Below are 20364 nucleotides of genomic sequence, written 5' to 3' on the forward strand. Positions count from 1 at the left end.
TTTCCCTCCAGAGCACTTCTTCTTCTTCTTCTTTTTTTAATATTTTTATTAGGGGGTAAGGCACAGTAGAACAGGAATCAATGACACATTTACATTGAGTATCATATTATTTCTGTATGGCAATCTACAATATGTACAGTAGGATATTTGACACGGAAGAGTATTAGGGCCATGCAGGAGAAAAAATATTTGAGAGGGAAAGATTTTTTTTTATTGTGCACTTGTACGCTCGAAATGTCGAGATTAATGTTGAAATACAATTTCAAGAATAAAGTCGAAATTTTGCCTTTTTTCTCAACATTTCAACTTTATTCACGAAATTTGTACTTTTTTCTCAACATTTCGACTTTTTTCTCAAAATTGTACTACAACATTAATCTCGACATTTCGACTTTTTTTTTTTGACATTTCGACTTTTTTTCCTCTTTTTTATTTTTCTGATGAAATGAGGGCCTTTTTGCCCCCCTAAACGTGCCCCAAAAGTCACCAAATTTTGCACGCAAGCCAGGCCTGGCGAAAAATTTGATATTCAATGGTTTGCATTAATGGGTGTGGCCTAATGGCTCAACAGCGCCCCCTAGAAAACTTTGTGCCTCAAGCCCCACAATACGGTTTGACGTACATGCATGAAAATCGGTACACACCTGTATCATGTCGCAACTTAAAGAAAAGTCTCCTGGCGCCATGGCCGAAACCAAACAGGAAGTCGGCCATTTTGAACTAATCGTGTCATTTTGGTGACATTTATGCCATTCCTTCGGCCGCATCTTTGCCTGAACCGTAACGTGGCCCCAAGTGTGTTATACATCAAAATGTGCATCTCGATCCTGCGACGATGCGCATTACTTTTCTCAGTCAAAAGCGTTACCGTGGCGACGATAGAGGCCAAAAAGCTTCATCTGATTGGTCAATATCTGATAGTTCCTACTTTTTGCCATAACTTTTGAATGGTTTGATATAGAGAGTCGTGGGTGGTTTCATCTGCTAAATGTCCAGGCCTGAAGAATCTACATCAAGTCATACAAGCTTCCACTGCAGCCTGAACGTGCACAAGTGTGGAGGACCGTTCATCGCTGCTTGCAGCTTTAATTTGTATTTTTCTCCTGCATTCTTATTTTAGTCAGAATTGTCCAGGACCATTTTAGTCTTGTCTTAGTCAAAGATTGTATTTAGCCAAACTTATTTTACAATTCAAACAAGGTTATCTTATTGTATTATTATTATTATTATTATTATTATTATTATTATTATTATTATTATTATTATTATTATTATTATTATTATATTATTGTTACCTTATAGACTCAAGAATACATTTATTCCAGATACAGAAGACTCTAATTTGAGTTTACAACATATTTATTTTTCCGCATTTCGTTGATTCACGTTGTTTCTAGATTGTTCCAGAAGTGAACGGATCTACTTAGAAGTAGCTCAGAGTCTCCCCCTACAGGCGTGGAGGTTAATGTGTTTCTTCATTTGTGAACTTTGAACTTAACAAAGTGTTGTAAGATAAACGTGGTTCATCCACATCTTTCAAACCCTGTGGTGCAAAACTTTATTCGGGGATTGAAAACCCCACGTTGTAAAACGAAGACAACGGTTATGGTTGCTTTGTTAAATGCAGGCGGTAATGAAAGTTTGATGAAGGTTGTAAATGATCCATATGTGATGAGGAGGTAATGAAAAAGCTTCTGTAATTTGGATCAGACTCTTGCGTTTCCGGGTTACGCTGCTGTTGCAGTGACACGAACCATTAAGATAATTCCTCTGTTCTCCTAATATAACGCAGCAATTACATCGCTGCTCGCCGCCGCTGATCTGGACCTGATTGGGTTTGTTTGTGTCCTCATTAAAGCCGCTTCGGAGAAGCAGAAGATGAATATTCTATGAGTTTTGTTTGACTCATCTTCAGACGCCTCGCTCCACTTTCCTGGCTGCCGTTGCTTTTCTCCGGCGGTGGAAACATCCGACTCTCATCAAGAGTTGATTTGTCTGAGGCTGGTTGCTCGCCGGTTGCATCAGCCTCCTCCGTGCTCGTGGCGGGTTCTGGTCCTGGCGAAGCGTCAGCCGGTCCTGGCAGTTCTGACTGTGGACGGTGCTGAGTGATGATAGCAATCAGGTCGGCAGTGACCCCGACCCGTCGGTCCGGAGTTGTTTACGGCCACCGTCGCCCTCCTGCAGCTCACAGAGACAGAGTGACTCCCCGCTGGGTAGGGCTGGGCGATATTGACCAAAAGTCATATCTCGATATTTTCTAGCTGAATGGCGATACTCGATATATATTGATATTTTTTCTGTGCCATAATTGGGGTTTCCCCCAAAGCATTATAGCATAGCATCTCTGTTAGCATCTCTGTTAGCATCTCTGTTAGCTGCATTTTTTTCTGAGGCAAACCCTTAAAAAAACAGTCAGTTTTAATGCAAAGCCTCGTGCCAAATGTCACACAGGTTCCTTTATTAACAGAGGTCTGCACAATATCAACATGTATAAAACAAATGAAATAAAAATAAACTGCCTGCATATATAGAATAAAAATGCTTCTTGAATAAAATAAAACAAATATCCCTTTCCTGCATAACAATTAAATTAAAATACACTGTGCAATTAATACAATGTAGACAGTAACAGGCAGACTTTTCCACCGAGGTTGACAGATGTGCAAATAACAAAAACTTTTGTGCAAATCTCAAATAAAACATTCAAGTTAATTTGTCACAAAATAAGCTATATCAAAATCATAAAAAAAAAAAAAAAAAAAGCTATATCGATATAAACGATATTGTCTCGTACCATATCGCGTTTGAAAATATATCGATATATATTAAAATCTCGATATATCGCCCAGCCCTACCGCTGGGTTTGACGTGGACGTGGTTGGTAGGGTTGCCACCCTTCCCTCGAAATACGGAATTGTTACGTAATTGGGAATTAAAAGTTGGATTCCGTATTGAACCAATACGGAACGCAATTTATTCTGTATTTCACAATTGTCCCATGATGCACGTCTGTCACACACGCACACACCTGAACAACGAACTTATAATAATGAACAAAATATAGGACAGGATACATTAAAGACAGCAACATGTCTTGGTACGCTCCCTGTTATTGATATCATGTCACTTCATTCATTTCAGTAAATTCAACTAAGGGGAAACAAATATATTAATTAAATATATTATTTCCCACTACATTCAAAGTAGTGGAAATGTACATGGAAATAGTAATTCCGAATTAAGGTTTACATGGAAAACACGTTTGATTGGCTTTATCCAATTCCTCTTAAGGTCTGGGGGTTGGGAAGGTTCTGATTGGATAGGGGGGGGACCGGAAGTTAAACTACCGGAAGAAAAACAAACTTAGCCGCTACAACTTTGAAAAGCTCACAATTTTGATGTTTCCTGTTTCCATCTGTTCTTTTAATTATTTCCAGGTCCTCCAAGCTATTTATTAAATAAAGGGTCTCTGCTCTTGACCACCGTTTACTTTGTGCTGCCATCTTGAAACTTTGTTTGGAAAACAAGCCCAGCGTGGAATATAAGCGTCATGGAGACAGACGGGCGAGGGAACGAGCAGAAAGAAAGACCGGAATTAATTTAAAGAGGAATGATTGTTTACATCAGGGGTCGTCAACCCGCGGCTCTAGAGCCGCATGCGGCTCTTTAGCGCCGCCCTGGTGGCTCCTGGAGCTTTTTAAAAAATGTTTGACGTTTTTTTTCCTTTTTTTTCTCTTTTTCTTTTTTTCCCTTTTTTTATTTTTTTCAAATTTTTTTCTCCTTTTTTTCGTTTTTCTTTTTTTTCTCTATTCGTCCTTTTTCCTTTCCTTTTTAATCTCGACATTTCGACTTTTTTCTCGACATTTTGACTTTTTTCTTGACATTTTCTCGAAATTTCGACTTTTTCTCGAAATTTCGACTTTTTCTCGAAATTTCGACTTTTTTCTCGACATTTCAACTTTTTTTTTCTCGAAATTGTACTTCAACATTAATCTCGACATTTCGACTTGTTCCTCGACATTTCGACTTTTTTCTCGACATTTCGACTTTTTTCTCGACATTTCGACTTTTTTCTTGACTTTTTCTCGAAATTTCGACTTTTTCTCGAAATTTCGACTTTTTTCTCGACATTTCGACTTTTTTCTCCACATTTCGACTTTTTTCTCAACATTTCGACTTTTTTCTAAACATTTTGACTTTTTTCTCGAGATTTCAACTTTTTTCTCAACATTTGCCTTCATTCTAAGGCTTATACAAGACTTTTCATTTTTTGCGGCTCCAGACATATTTGTTTTTTGTGTTTTTGGTCTAATATGGCTCTTTCAACATTTTGGGTTGCCGACCCCTGGTATACACAATAGGGGAATTATTCTATTCAGATTTAAAATGGGAATAAACCAGCCACTTACTTCGGAATTAAGTTTAATTCGGAATGGCCTTTTTCATTTGGAATTAAGTGTTTACATGGTAATTTTTACTCATTTTAAATCTGATTTCATTTTAATTCTGAATTAAAGAGGAATTAAACTTCCCATGTAAACGCACTGAGTACGAGCGCTTGTTGGAGCGTTTTCCTCCACGTGGCAGTGAAACTGAGCAGGAACCCCGGAGGAAGCTTAATGAACGTTCTTGTGATGCCAGCCTCATATCATCGTTCGTGACTAAATGTGTCAGTGTTTTTGTACATGCATTTAAGGGATTTAATCTCCACCCCCCCTGCAGTGATGCACCTCCCATCCTGCCATCCTCCATTTTCATCACGGCCGGCGCTGTTTTCCCAGCGAGCTCCCGGAGCATCTGAGGTCACGTCACGTTGCTGCCGTTCCAGCGCAGCCGGCTCGTTTTCTGAAATCTTAGACACGAACGCTCACATTTACTCTCAATAATCTGCAGTAAAAACAGGAAGGTGCTGATGAAGAGACGTATGGAGAACAACCGTCTTGATCAGGTCTCAAAATAAACATTTTAAAAGGATTCGTCAAATATTATGGGCGGCTGTAGAAATGCACAAAATTAAGCCTAAATCAGTAAAATGATAATAAAAACATCTTTTTTTGGTACTTTTTACCCCTGAATTATCCTTCAGGCTTGTGTCAGCGCGGCCCTGACGGCTCTCTTACAGCTCCGTGCTCCCTCCCCGTCGTGTGACCCACCTTGACGAAGCTCGTGACTCTACTTTCCAGAGCCGTGCCCTGCAGTCTGGTTCGCTGCGTGAATCATAACATAACCACTTTGTTTTCCTCCATCTCATCACGTCATGAATTATGTCTGACATTTCCAGCGTGATAGAAACAGGAGCTCCTGACCTTTGTACTCATTACAATCTATTAGCCAGAGTTGAGGGCCGCATGCGTCTCCGAGGTCGGGCCGGTTATTAACATGCGTCCTTGAGGTTAGTCCGGTTATTAACATGTGTCTCTGACAGAGCTGGGTGGAGGAGCCAAAAATTGTACTCAAGTAAAAGTATTGTTACTTCAGAATAATATGACTCAAGTTGAAGTAAAAAGTAGTCATCCAAATAATTACTTGAGTTAAAGTAAAAAAGTACTTGGTGAAAAAACTACTCAAGTACTGAGTAACTGTTGAGTAATGTCTGATTTAACCATTCAAACAGACAAAAGTACAAAATAATCATCTTCAGGCAAATTAAATCAATAAAATAATAAAATAAATTAAAATTAATAAATAATAAAAAAATGGCTTTAATTAAAATAATCTTAAAGTAAATTCAAGTACTTTAATAAATAATAAAATAAATAAAAAAATAACAATAAAAAAATAAATTAAGCACAAGTAGCACAAAATTTCAAGCCTTTGTACTTTTCTTTTTTAACCAGGCAGAACTAGAACAAACCCATGAACTCATAGAAACTCTGTGTGTGTTTGAGTCTGTGTAAATGAAGAATCACTCAGTAATGTCATGAGATTGACGCGTACGTGGATAAAAGGGATAAAAGAAAAGTAACAGCTCAACGTAGCCTAATGTAGCGGAGTAAGAGGAACAGTTTCTTCTTCACAAATCTACTCAAGTAAAAGTAAAAAGTATAGTGATTCAAAACTACTCCTAAAAGTACAACATTTCCCAAAACTTACTCAAGTAAATGTAACGGAGTAAATGTAACTCGTTACTACCCACCTCTGGTCTCTGAGGTCGGTCTGGTTATAAACATGCGTCCCATTTAAATGCCTGATGCTGGGCCTTGAATTACACAGTGTGGGATAAAGAATAAATAAGACATAGTACCGCTACAGCTGTTTGGACCTCTGGGGTGCGTCTGCAGTCTGATGACTAAAAAAAGATTTAAAAACTCTTTTCAGCTCAATCCCCAACGTGAACTGGAACCAATTTAGACAATTTAGGTTTCTGTTCAGATTATAATCTGCAGCCTTGATGAGGACGGATGCCGTCTTTACTGCGTCGCTCCCCTTTGGAGACTTCACGGCCGTTGAAAGGGCTGAAAAAGCCCGGTGCTCAATCCCGGGCCTGGAGGAAGTCTTAAATGACTTTTATCGAATTAATTAGCCGCCTAATTGGGCCGAGACAAAAACTCGATTTGCTTATCGGCGGCCCCACCAGCCGTTACGGGATCTCACGGCAGGTCGACGGGTATGATTTTTTAAAAGATCCATGTCTATAGAGTAGGAATGGGTGATATTTTACCATTCACGATAAACCGTCAAAAAAATTCCCCACGGTAAGAATTTTTCATCTCGCGATAAAAACGATAAATTCCTGTTGATGAAGTTTTTGTGTAAAGCTGATTTATGATTCTGCGTTAAATCCATGCACAATGTACGTGAAGGAAGGAAGGAAGGAAGGAAGGAAGGAAGGAAGGAAGGAAGGAAGGAAGGAAGGAAGGAAGGAAGGAAGGAAGGAAGGAAGGAAGGAAGGAAGGAAGGAAGGAAGGAAGGAAGGAAGGAAGGAAGGAAGGAAGGAAGGAAGGAAGGAAGGAAGGAAGGAAGGAAGGAAGGAATGAGCGTGAAAGAAAGAAAGAAAGAAATGAGCGTGAAAGAAAGAAAGATATGAGCATGAAAGAAAGAAAGAAAGAAAGAAAGAAAGAAAGAAAGAAAGAAAGAAAGAAAGAAAGAAAGAAAGAAAGAAAGAAAGAAAGAAAGAAAGAAAGAAAGAAAGAAAGAAAGATAAATTCCTGTTGATGAGCTGTAAATTTTTTTGTTGTGAACTTACAGTAAATAATTGGATACATTTTGCATTAATTTCACAGTAAGGATTACAGCAATATACTGTGAAATATACTCACAGAAATTTACTGTAATTTATATCTGTGAGATTACAATGCATTGTTGTAATAACACAACTGAATACTGTAACTTTACAGCTTCAATGACAAAGCAATTACTGTGATATTACAGTACATTACTGGAGAATTACAACCTTTTGCTGTACATCATTACAACAAGGCCCTGTACTTTTACATTGTGTACTGTGAAAGTAATGTACAAGTTGACAATAATTTACTGTGAATTTACAATGTATACTGTGGAAGTCATGCTAAAATTGTTCAGTAATTTACTGTAAAAGTAATGCAGAAGCTTCCATTTACTGTGAATTTACAAACATTGTAAACAAACAACTCTGAGGTAAAGTCAATGTTAGCCCAATGGCATATTTAATAATATTGTACAGCACTACAGAACAATATGTACAATATGAATACAGCAGATGCCAAGAACTTTATTTTCTGCATTTTAAGATGGCTTTTATGACTAGAAAGTTGAATTTCTAGTCATAAAAGCCACCTTAAAATGCAGAGAAATTGTGCAAACTTGCAATTCAACTACCTGTCTCACAACTCAATTATTTAACTAGCTGTGTCACAAAAACAGTAATGGACAGGATGGGCATGAGGCCTTCATGGCAGGATAAGAGAGGAAGGGAGAGCGATGAAGCGATGTCGTAAAGGAGTCAGGCGCTCTTCTCAGTCTCAAACATTATAATGAGTCCACACGCAACAGCATTGTGTAAAAATCTTGTAGTGCAAAGTTGTCTTTAAAAAAAATTACATAAAGAACGAGGCTACTCAAAACTGAGCCTGACAACTACTGCTGCAAAAAATACTATGATGCCCACTCAAAGTCAACAAGTTTCCTCCAAAGGGTGCTCACATGAGGGTTCATTGTTGTCCGCTTCTTGGTCTTTGAGCCTCTTTCAGGATTGATGCCCAGGAAGCACCTGTTAATAAGCAAAGATAGTTTCAGTTTTAAAACAGACTTACAATATGTATTGCAGGCAACATTTATCAAGGTGTTCACCTGTGCCTTTTCCCACATCAAACCCTGCTAGATTTATAATCCAAACTTGTTAGACCTTCCTGTCACCATAATTTGTTGTAGCCAAGTGGTTGATGAGAGGCCATATCAACGTGCGCCGCCACTGAAATGCGTCTTCACGCAATTGACCAGTTAGTAAATTAAACTAAACCCTGTTCAAAGTATGACAAATACATCCTTGTCAATTAAGGGTCTGAGAGGATTTTGTTCTGCTTTTAAAGAAAATTTCCTCTACTTCATTCAATACATTCACATTTTGCAATAGACGTTTCGAATCACATCGCCTGCCCCAAAACAGAATAAACAGCTGTGATTGGACCAGCAGGTATTTGTCAGCATAACGTGTAGATACCCATACTGATCTGCAGAGTGAAACTGAATATGAGTTTGCGAGATCAGGATAGTCTCACCAGGCTAGCCTCAGGTACCTCGTTTGTCAGCATTTTAGACCTCAAGACAATCATTAAGTTGGAAGCCTGTACTATAATGTGAATTAGAAGATTAAATGTGATCTTTATAAAATACCTTTGAATGAACTCCAGCGTTGATGATCCAGTGGCAGGATACTCAAGGTTGAAGACGTAATAGCTGCTGAAGAAAGCAGCTACTCCGTGCAAAAAGAAAGGGTGTGGGCCCATCACGACATGTCCCTCGATGGATATAAGCCATCCAGAGGGCTTCATCGTGTCACCTGAAATGAACAGATACAACATTATGTGTTATGAGCACTTTGCGATCTGCTTCAGATAAAAAGGGCTATACAAATGTAATTCTTATAATAATTATTATTTATTGTGATCGGGTAGATTTCTAGAATGAAAACAAAATAATTTGTTAGAAATGTCGATACTACATGAAATAAACATTACCTTGAATGATCAAGCAGGGGGTGCTGGGGAGCTCTGAAGTATTGACGTCCACAGAAGTGGCACATGGCTGTAACATAGTAACACACAATGGCATGGATTTAGGATAAAGGATGAATATTGTTCATTGGTCAGAGGTAGCATATCATACAAGGTAAATGTTGATAATGTAATAACTCATTTTGCATTTTAAATATTTGAATAAAAAATCTTACATCAACTTCAAGCATCAAACTCTCTTTCGGTTCTTTGAAGTACAACATTAGGAGCAGCAGGATGCAGGCAGCCTTGTCAGAGTCTGGATCATAGCAGGCCAGGACATCATGGATCTTGGGGTTGTCCAGTGTTGCACAGTAATCCAGGATGGTCTGTCCCCGTCGACTAATTTTCTCCTGTAGCTTCTGAAGGACATCGACGTCCATCAGGAGGCCAAAGTGTGAGAATAGGCATTTCTGAGAGAAGAGAAATGGCCACTCCTGTTTGATCTCAGACATTGCTGCAGCAGGCTCTTTGTTAAGGTATTTCCGCAGGATGATGTATGTCTTTTCCATCATTGGTTCTGCTCTCTCTGCTCCATTCATTCCTTCCTCTGTTTTTACAGACATACAAATGCATTGTTAGTACCCAAGTAACAATTTGGTCTTGTAGCCACCCAACACACACAATGTTCAGATCTTGACCAATTACTAAAGTCTAAACAAAATGACCCAAAAAGACAGTAGATGGCATGCCTGAGTAGATGTTCAGCATATCCCTCTTCATATTCTCCAACGTTGCCTCGGTCTCCCCCTCTGGCAAATCTGCTGGGCCCCACCTGACACACCTAGAAGTGGGCATCACAGGGTAACTAACAACGTTAGTACAACGTTAGTACAACGTACAACGTACAACGTTGTAACTAAGATATCCGCTGGAAAAATATTTTTTCATGGACCGTTTGAATCACTAAGTCATTAAAGTTAAACAGCTAACTGTTAGCCTGGCTAATCTATGATAACCTTGACTAATTACAAAAATGTGCACACATAACTAGTAATTTTTGTCCCATCATTGGTTTTATAAACTTTACAAACACTACATTTGTCTAAACGGTGATAGTGACATGAAAAATTATACCTAAACTCTCGTCATTACTAACCTTACTACTATTAGCAAATGCTGTAAGAGAACTTTAAACAATTTCGGGCCCTTGGTAACAAAATATGAACTGTGTCATGCAATAAACGTTCATTTGAAAGTAAATATTATTATCATATTAAAATAACATGGGTGTAAGTGCTGCAAACATGCATGCTGCTTACCTTCTCCATTCAGCCCAGAAGAGAAATGTGGGATATGGCGCCTTCAGTTCAAAATAGTAGTTCGGTTAGGTCATGTGACTTCCCAGGGTGCATTTCAACACAATATTTCACTGTAATAATACTGTTTAATGCTGTGAAATCCTTGCATTTTTTACTGTGTTGCTGTGATATTACAGACCTTGTTGTGATATAACAGCAGGTTTTAGATTGCAGGATTTTACTGTAAAACAAGAGTTAAATACTGTAAAATCCAAGGATACTGTACTTTTTACAGGTATTCATTGGGATATTACAGGGAAACCTAATTACAACAAGTTACTGTGAAATAATGCTGTTAATTATTGTGAAATGCTGGTAAATTTTAACAGTGAGGTTTTTGTGTAACAAACATGGCGGAATCTGAGAGCGTGATAGATTTATAGTAGAAAAGGTGGAGTTGAATTGGTATTTTTTTTATCGTCATTCTTATCGTTATCGGGATACATTTTTTAGTCCATACCGCCCATCCCTACTATAGATGATATTTTGGTATAATAACCTTCCTGAGTGGCAGCTGGATCATAGTTATCAGCTCATGAAGTTACCACCCCCTTCAGGTTAATTGATGATTCTAAATTGGGCGTATTATACATTTCCTGAATCCTTATGGTCCTGTGAGTATTCACAAATTTTATATATTTTTTTTTTTGTATTTTTTGTATTTTGTGTTCTAATGTTTATAAAACTAAGCTGGTTCCTTATCTCATTGTTATGTCCTTTATGTCGTGTATTTGATGATAATGACCTGTTTGTGGCTGTTATAGTTTCATAGGAGCCTAATGATGCTCTTCTAGTTTAAGGCTCACAATGACCGGTAACAATAATATAGTAGAGGGATATTATACATTTCCTGAATCCTTATGGTCCTGTGAGTATTCCAGTTTTTGTATTTTGTGTCTCTGTTGTTCCTAGTTGACACAGGGATAAAAGATAGTATATCATTTAGGCGAAAATTGTGTAAAAATGTTGTGTTGTTTATAGTTTAAAGAGCTGCATTGACCTCAATGTTGGTCAGAAAGATTCACATCTTAGCTTGAATGAATGCTTAAAATGTCCCCTTTGAAATGATACCAAAGACAATATTGTGAAACATTGACAGATTTCCTGTACATGAATCTAAACCAGGATATGCAGCAGCAGCTAAAATGTAATTTTCTGAACTTCATGAGCTGATAACTCTGATCCAGCTGCCACTCAGGAAGGTTATCATACCAAAATATCATCTACAGACATGGATATTTTCAAAAATCATAATTAAGTTTGGTCACCTTGAGTGGTGCTGACCAGTGAAACTTTGGGCTCTGGCCCCTGGACAAATACGGGTGTGTACAGTATGCGTACTGTAGACTGATGTACATATTCATCCAGTAGTACCAGTATCATCACTTTGAGCGGCTTTACTGGGACGATACCGGCGTCAGAAGCTCCAGAAGACGCCGTCGTATTAATCAGTTTTACAGCTCATTGAGATTAAACAAAAAAAACCCACTTCTGATGTGACATCTTTAGCCGTGTGTCGGGTGGATTATGTTGCCATTTGCTTGATTGAACAGCAGAAGCTCCCGCGGCGTGCAGAGTTCTCTGCAACAGCCGCGCGGATTAAGTATTCGTTCAATTTGAGCATTACATAAAAAAGTAAAGTCACCTGCTGATCAAATGACGCATTTCGTGGGAGCTTCAATTAATCTGAGGTTGATATCTTAATCTGCACCTCAGACAGTGTCGTGCAACTTCCTACTCCTCATGAACTAGTTCAAAGTTCAGTTCACATAGTTTAAAAATGAATAGTTCACGTTCATAGTTCACCATTTTCACTTTGAACTGGTTCAAATTCAGTTCATTTCAATATTTTTAGGTAAGAAGTACGAATGAAACGCCCCCCTATCCTAAAACTGTATACAATCATGTATTGTCCTGGTGGCTTTTCAACTTTCCTCAGAAGCTGTGAAAGCATTACGACCTGCATTTAACAAAGCAACCATAACCCCTGAAGGAGCAGCAGTGGGACTGGGGTCGTTTGGGGCTGTTGGTCTTGGTCTTTCCTGATCACTTTGTTTGATTGTCAAGGACTTGCAGATATTTCCTCACACTGGACGGATTCTTTAAAGGTAGTGTCCTTGATGTTGGAGAGCTAGCGAGATTTGAAAGTGGCGCCTCCTCTAAGCTCCGCCCCCTCCTCCCCCTCCCCTCAGCTCTCCGTCCAAAGCCACGCCCCCCCAAACTTTGGGGAACGCACATTTGCAGGAGTCGATTTCCATGACATTTTAGACAGCACATTTTCAACTAAACTACCCCATGTCTCATTCACCTGTAAGCGAGGCTGGTTTTAGGGGGGGGGGGGGGCAAACGTGTATCCTGCCCACCGGCGTCTCCATCCCGGCAAGAGGGGAGAGCGGAGAGCGGGTGGTGATGCGCTGCAGGGTCTAGAGCCACGGCTACGTCGTCTACACCGTAGGGTACGCCGTAGCCGTGGCTCTGGAGCCTGCAGCGCACCACCACCCGCTCTCCGCTCTCCCCTCTCGCCGGGATGGAAACGTTTCCGTCCCCACGGACCCCCATACTGCTTCCGGAGCTGCTGCGGAGCTTCAATGTGGCTGCACGTGTCCCTGCGGGCTGCTGCTGCTGGGCGGAGAGTCCTGCAGCAGCAGCCCGGACCGCTCTGCTCCCCGCTCTCACACACAGCGGGACCGAGCCGCTCTGGAAATAACTACATAATAACTACATACTGGGGGTCCGTGGCAGAGGGGGGGGGGCGGCATGAAGGCATCTGATTGGTTCTTTCCCCCCCTGCCCCCCTGCCAAGCCTCTGGTCCTGGAGCAATCCGTTTCATTCGGATTTTCGGTTAGGGTTTTTACATGATTTAAGCTAGGAGGGGGGAAGAGGGGGGGGCTTAGAGGAGGTGCCACTTTCAAATCTTGCTAGCTTGCTGACGGCTCGCTGACGCTGCGTCTGCAACGTCTCTCTCTTCACTCTTCATGTAAAGACTGCACCGGGCTCGGGCCAACATTGCTATGCTAGTGTGTGCACTGCATTGTGGGTAATGTAGTGTGAAGTCGTCGTCTCGTCCAGTATTTTAAATGTGCCGCCTGCTTGTGAAATGAGAAGGAGGATTATTCTGTAATAATTGAACCTGAATCATCAGCCAATGGGAGCTCCCGCCGAGCCGTCCTCATTAGCACTGCTAATGACGCACCGCTAACTTCCTGGTACCTGCCGCTCCGGCCGCCTCTCGAGCCGCGGCCTCGATCCCGAGCGACGGCGAGCAGCTGTCGCCGCGACCTCGCCGCGACCTCGCCACCTGTTGAAGGACGACTCAGGCGAGACCCTAAAACTCACCCCAGGGAGATGATGGAGGTCGTCTGGAAACCTAAGCAGCCCCGCTGCATGCTGGGAATATAAACAGATCGCAGGCACATCGAGGGCTGTGTTTGGCGGTTATGGCTGAATTGACGGCGTTTGCCGGTATCATGTGGGCCAGACACGACCTTGTTTACTCGAGTTGTAAAAATAATTCAGGGGGGATGGTGGATTTTATCATATGGGGACAGATAATTTGTGCTGATTACAAATAATATAATATATTACAAATAATAGCAGTGACCAAAACAGATGCAGAAATACTGCAGGAATGACATAGCAGCAGTTAAATGCAGCCTTCTGTAAGCTTTAAATATCCACTGGGCTTACATCAAATACATCAAAACACAACAATAAAAAACACTTTTCTGAACTTATCAATATGACTCTGTCCTTCACAGGATAAGTAACATGGATCACTGCAAAAACTCACAATCTTAACAAGAATATTGGTCTTATTTCTAGTTAAAATGTCTCATTTTAGTAAAAAAATCTCATTACACTTAAAACAAGAGTCATCACTGGAAAAAACAACAATTTTCACCTGTTTCAAGTAGATTTTCACTTAAAATAAGTAGAAAATCTGCCAGTGGAACAAGATTTTTTGCTTGTAATGAGAAGATAAATCTTGTCCCACTGGCAGATTTTTCTACTTATTTCAAGTGAAAATTTACTTGAAACAGGTGAAAATTGTCAAATAAGTTATTTTTCTGGTGATGACTCTAAATGTTGAAATAGCAGTAAAACCACATTAATTGATGAAATTACATAAGGGATGGAAAGGGGGGGTGGCAGTTTTACAGGGGGGATGATTTGGACCGTTTTTATTTTAGGGGGGATGCTATCCCCCTCATCCCCCCTCAACTCCAGTACTGGGTGCATGTGTCGTCTGGGCTGGAGATGGACTAAAGGAAACTTCTTTTGGGCTGAACATTCGTCATCTGAGGGCTGAAGGTCGGTTCTACCTGAGACCGATGTTGGTTTTGGTGCCGTGTTTAATATGGGAAGCAGATATGCAGCACAGCTTCATCCTGGAGCCAGCGAGGGGCCTGGACCCCCGTCCTGTCAATCATCTGTCCCGTCAGGTCAAAGGATGGATGCAATTCCACGTCCAAACTGTTATGGCCCTTTTCCACTAGTACCACCTCAGCGTGCTTCTACCCGCCACGCCCCCGTCTTGTGCTTTTCCACTACGGGCTGAGGCAGGTGGAGCCGTGCCCACCAGATACTTTTTCTGTAACCATTCTGCCGAGGTTCTAACTGGGCTGAGCCGGCACTATATCTGACGTCACCACCCTCCGTGCCACTGATTGGTCGAGGGGCCGTCAGACGTTTGAATCAGGAAGCGGGAGTCAGCGCGAGAGCGACTCACAGCTCGCAGCGATTTTATTATAAAGCGCAAACGTCTGTTTGGTGATCCAACTCTGTGCGGATGTTCATAAACCTGGTGGCTGATGAGAAAATTAAAAAAGGGATGTAGACGGGCGATAAGGAACGATATATGTACTTAATTTCTACGTCGGGGAAATAGACGAAGCAAAGCTTGAAGGCTTACAAAAGTCCTGACGCTTGGTCCAACTTCAAGGCAGGATTTGTTGTAGAAATTAAAGTGATGAAGACACCGAACTTTATGATTTGACCGTTTAACGTTAGCTACCCAAAAATCCAACATTACCTGGTACAAAATGGGAACCACAAATCCACGTTTTGGTGTCTGGAATCCAGTTGTTTCTGAGAATTGCAGCGATCCATTTGTCTCTCTTAAGCTTATTTTTCGGCAGTCTGTAAAACGATAACTCTGATTTCTTGCTAAATCTATGAGTACAGTCGATCGCACAACAGCTCTTTCCCATTTTAGATGTTTTCCAGTTGCTCAAACTGAAAGTTTACGCTGCCACTCAGTCTTTCTGACACTCAGTCTTTCTGACACTCAGTCTTTCGCTGTGAAGTCGCATCTGTGACGTCATTCCCTCTATACCGACATCCTCACGTCGTACATCCGTCTGTTAACGCTGTATCTCTTCATCCGAGCCGTGACATCAGCGTCTCCTCCGTGCTCGTCTGTCCGGGTGAATTATCTGCGCTGCACGTTTCCCACCTGCCGTTGGAACCCGTCTCACATCCCTTAAAACCCTCCGGTGTCAGCAGAGTGTCTGGATTCACTCGGCTTATCCTCAAAGTGCACGAGCGTCACTGTGAATACAGACGACTAAATAATTACAGGAATCTGAGAGGGATTTGCATAATGTGGCAGGAGAGTCGACCCCCCCCCCAGTGCACAGGAGACGGATTTAAATTAAGATTATTTTGCAATCATGAAGTCCGTTAGTCTGGATGCAGGTTTGCAAGGTTTTCCTGTTTTCCATCATAATAATGCATCAAGGAAAAATGGGAAAAAGTAACTGAGGAGGAATAGTTTAATATTTGTAAAACGCAGTGCACGGCCACTAGCTCCAGGATCTGGAGAGAATTCAATTGGAAAAATATAGTCAGATTTTTTATAACTCCAAACATTATGAAAGAAACTGTCTGTAACCATCAGCCGTGCTGGAAACTTTGTGGACACATGGATGTGGCCCAGAGGCAGATTTTCTGGTGTTTCCAGAAGATAATAGGATATTGGAATAAAATATGGTGGGGTTTAAGAAAAATAATACGATACGAGATTCCCAAATCTTGTAAGATACTTTATTTGGGAAATTTGACACAAGATATAATACAAAAAGTGGATGAATATCTTGTTAAAGTTCTGCTATCGGCAAGTAAAAAAGCAATAACAAGGTTATGGTATAAGGCAGAACCAGCAACCGCGGGGCCGTGGCTGAGACCTGCGGAAGAATTGATTTGATTTGATTTTTATTTTGTACATGTAAAAGTCAACAATTAAAGAAAAGATAAGAAAACAAAACAAAGCAAACAAAAAAACAAAAACAACAAAACAAAGAATTTCATACTTTAACATTTAATATCTTAATTTACATGTGCAAAAAGGAGTAGGAAGAAGTGTAAACTTATTTAATCCTACCCACATTCACTAATCATTTATTAACAAGTATTTATAATAACTAACTACATTATAATTATACATTATAATATACCCTCTTTAGGTTTTTTTGCTTGTAAAGAGAAGATAAATCTTGTCCCACTGGCAGATTTTTCTACTTATTTCAAGTGAAAATTTACTTGAAACAGGTGAAAATTGTATATTTTTCTGGTAATGACTGTTGTTTTAAGTGTAATGAGATTTTTTTACTAAAAACGAGACATTTTAACTAGAAATAAGACAAATATTCCTGGTAAGATTTCGAGTTTTTGCAGTGAATATCCTGCGGAGATTCTAAATCTGTGTTGCCAGGTTGGGCAAGTTTCAGCCCAATTGGTGTGAAAAATATATATTTGGGCAGCTATTCCTGGTTTTTACAAACTATTTAGGAGAAATTATTAAGAAAAAAGTTTCCATTATGGCAGAGAAAAGTAGAAACGTACACAATAAATTCACTGATGTTTTATTTGCTTTAATCTACTCAATTTAATTTTGGTTTTTGTTTGGAGCCTGAACTTTCTTTGGCTATTTATTGGTGTTGTGAAGCTTGAAATTTATTACGCATTTAATAATTTACGGTTTTAACATAGAGACTGTATGATTTGGTCTGATTTTTCATCATTTCGGCGGGTTTTACATTGAGTTTGGGCTGGAACCTGCCAGATCTGGCAACCTCAACCTCAAGATTGGATTTTTTGGTTTTAAATTGAATTTCAAAATAGTATTAAAAGTCTTAAATTTAACTTGGTCAAACCTGTAGACACCCTGATAGAACATTGCTTGACTGTCATGAACTTATATCCAGTCGTTACGCTGCAACCGTCAAACAAATAGGTTTTATTTTGTCTTTGAACAGCAGTTTATCTTTAAGTTTTGCGGTTGAAGCACCAAACCCGTCACTTACCGGACGGTGAGAGCGTTTATGTCAAAGCGTCCCCCCGTCCCCTCGGTTCATCTCCTAGACGCCGGCACAGCGACGCTGTTGTCTAGTAACGGTTACCATGGATACCGTGCTCCGCCAGGGGCTCTAGGTGTAATGGATTAAAATTGAAGTGTTGAATCTGTGGCTGGAAGAGGCAGAGAGGGAGAGCTGGTGGGGGGGGTTCAGTCTGAGCATGAAAACAGTCTGGCGAGAGGCGGCCGGGACGAGCTACAGATGAAGGACATGAGGAGGTGGAGGGGGAGTCTCTTTGCATCTGTGATGAGGATCTGAAGGAGGCGTCGTCGTCCCTGAGAGGCTGCTCTCATCGGGGAAATATGGACAAGCCGTGCCGCTAACCGCCGGTGTTGACCTTCTCCAGCCCCCGACGCCGTAATCAGCTCCGCGTTGGGAGAACATGCATCTTAGGTGCTTGGCAACGCCCAGCGAGCAGGAAAAACCCATTTGTTTCCTGATGTTCCCCCGATGATGACGGTCCACCACATCCCTGGGAGCGAGGGATGCAGACGGTTCAGTCCCTCTTGTGATGGATAAGCCCTGAATGCAGGCGTTGTGACGTACAGAGGTGTCAAGTAACGAAGTACAAATACTTCGTTACCTTACTTAAGTAGAAATTTTGGTTATCTATACTTCACTGGAGTAATTATTACGACTTTTTACTTTTACTCCTTACATTTTCACGCAATTATCTGTACTTTTTACTCCTTACATTTTAAAAACAGCCTCATTACTCTATTTCATTTCGGCCTTTAAATAAAAACTATCCAGTTAAATTGCTCCATCCGGATAGAGTGAATTTGGTTGTGGTTGTTTCAGATGTTCTTGTCCAGTTTTGTTCTTACATCCGTTCCCTCAGATTCCTGCAACTAAACTTGGATGTACATTCCAATAAAGGTTAGGATAAATGATAACATGCCTCTGAAGTTTGACTTTTTGCACCATTACAATACTTATAGGCAACTAGTCATCATATCTCCTGCTCTCTGAAACACATGTTAATGCTCAATAGTACACATATATGCTTCTTTAATATATTTGCATTATACTAAGATGCATTCATTTTCAATGGCTTTTGTCCTTAATGGCTTTTTCCCCCTTACATTACTTTTACTTTTATACTTTAAGTAGTTTTGAAACCAGTACTTTTATACTTTTACTTGAGTAAAACTTGAGTTGATACTTCACCTTCTACAGGAGTATTTTTAAACTCTAGTATCTATACTTCTACCTGAGTAATGAATGTGAATACTGAAGACACCTCCGATTTGGGAAAGGTGCTTACTATAAAAAATATTTAGCTGCACCAGGCGGATAATTGGGACTCTGCCATTATTTTCAGTTTAATGTTAAGTGCAGGTAAACCTGATGTAATAACGTCTAATTTAAAGCAGCACAACGTAACTTTCAGCTTTTCTGAGTTTGGCGGCATCTTGTGGACAAAAGCGGTATTGCTTTACCAGAAAGAACACTACGTTTCCCATGAGCACCAGCACGTACTGCCGGAAAACTCCTGTCCCGTCGCTGCATTTGTTTTGATGAGAGAAGACAGGACGCTTTTCTGTTTCACCAAGTGAACAGAAGGAACGCAAAAAAAGATGTTTAACTGCTGGAAAGGAACTGGAATTTACCGGGATACCTTAAACAAGGAAGCCAGGGAGCAGTATATGGAGAAAACAATGATTATTAACGGTCTGGATACATATGAAATCACTACTGAAGAGCCATGTGTTTCAATAAATTTGTATAATAGTACAACATACTTCTCTTTTCTTTTTTTTTGACTGCTATATTATGTTGAAGAGGCGTGAGCAATATTTTTGTTTTCCTCGTGAGATTATTTTTTTCCTCTGCAGCTACAAATAAGAGTTAATATTTTTTCCTCAACAAACTAGTTTTATCTGAAGATTGGGGTTAATTGCTCCGCAGAGAGCTGGCCAGCAACTGCGTTTAGCTGGAGAAGTGGGGAATAAAACCCGTGTTTTGATCCGACCCGTCTGTGTGAGTGTTTGTGGTTTAAGGCTGTTTATGGTGCTGCGTTAAATCGACGCAGAGCCTACGGCGTAGGGTACGCGGCGACACGCACCCTACGCCGTGGGTCTGCGTCGATTTAACGCAGAACCATAAATCATGCTTTACTGTGTGTTTGGTCGTTACAGCCGCGATCCAAAGCGAGCCAACGACTCTTTCACTCTTTTACTTTGTTATATCAGATACTTGGCCTGCGTGGTTCTGCCTCCGAGCAGGAAACCGTTGAAAAGTTAAACCATTTGGGTCTTTTCCCCACGTCTGTTATGTGGAGATGCTGCAGCCGCAACGGCAACGGGTTACCAGCTTCTGTAGAGCTCTGCGCTCCAAGCCCTGCCCATTTTCGTCTCGACTGCGAATCGGGAACGAGGGGGAAGTGACGTATGTGCCGTAAAGCAGTCAAAGTCGTAACAATTTGTAGTTTTTTAGTGTGGCAGGGTTCCTACCATGCTCCTCAAAGTTACATAGTGCCAGTGAAGGTGATACAGACCCCTCAGATCATG

At 40.6% G+C, this 20364-nt stretch overlaps 1 protein-coding gene across 2 annotated transcripts in view; it reads left to right on the plus strand.

The window, feature by feature from the left end:
- The window catches only part of slc8a3 (solute carrier family 8 member 3), a 143629-nt gene that overhangs the window by 89643 nt on the left and 33622 nt on the right, over nt 1-20364 (plus strand). The window lies entirely within an intron of this gene.

Source organism: Cololabis saira, chromosome 16 (genome assembly GCF_033807715.1).
Source record: "Cololabis saira isolate AMF1-May2022 chromosome 16, fColSai1.1, whole genome shotgun sequence".
Taxonomy (NCBI): Eukaryota; Metazoa; Chordata; class Actinopteri; order Beloniformes; family Belonidae; genus Cololabis; species Cololabis saira.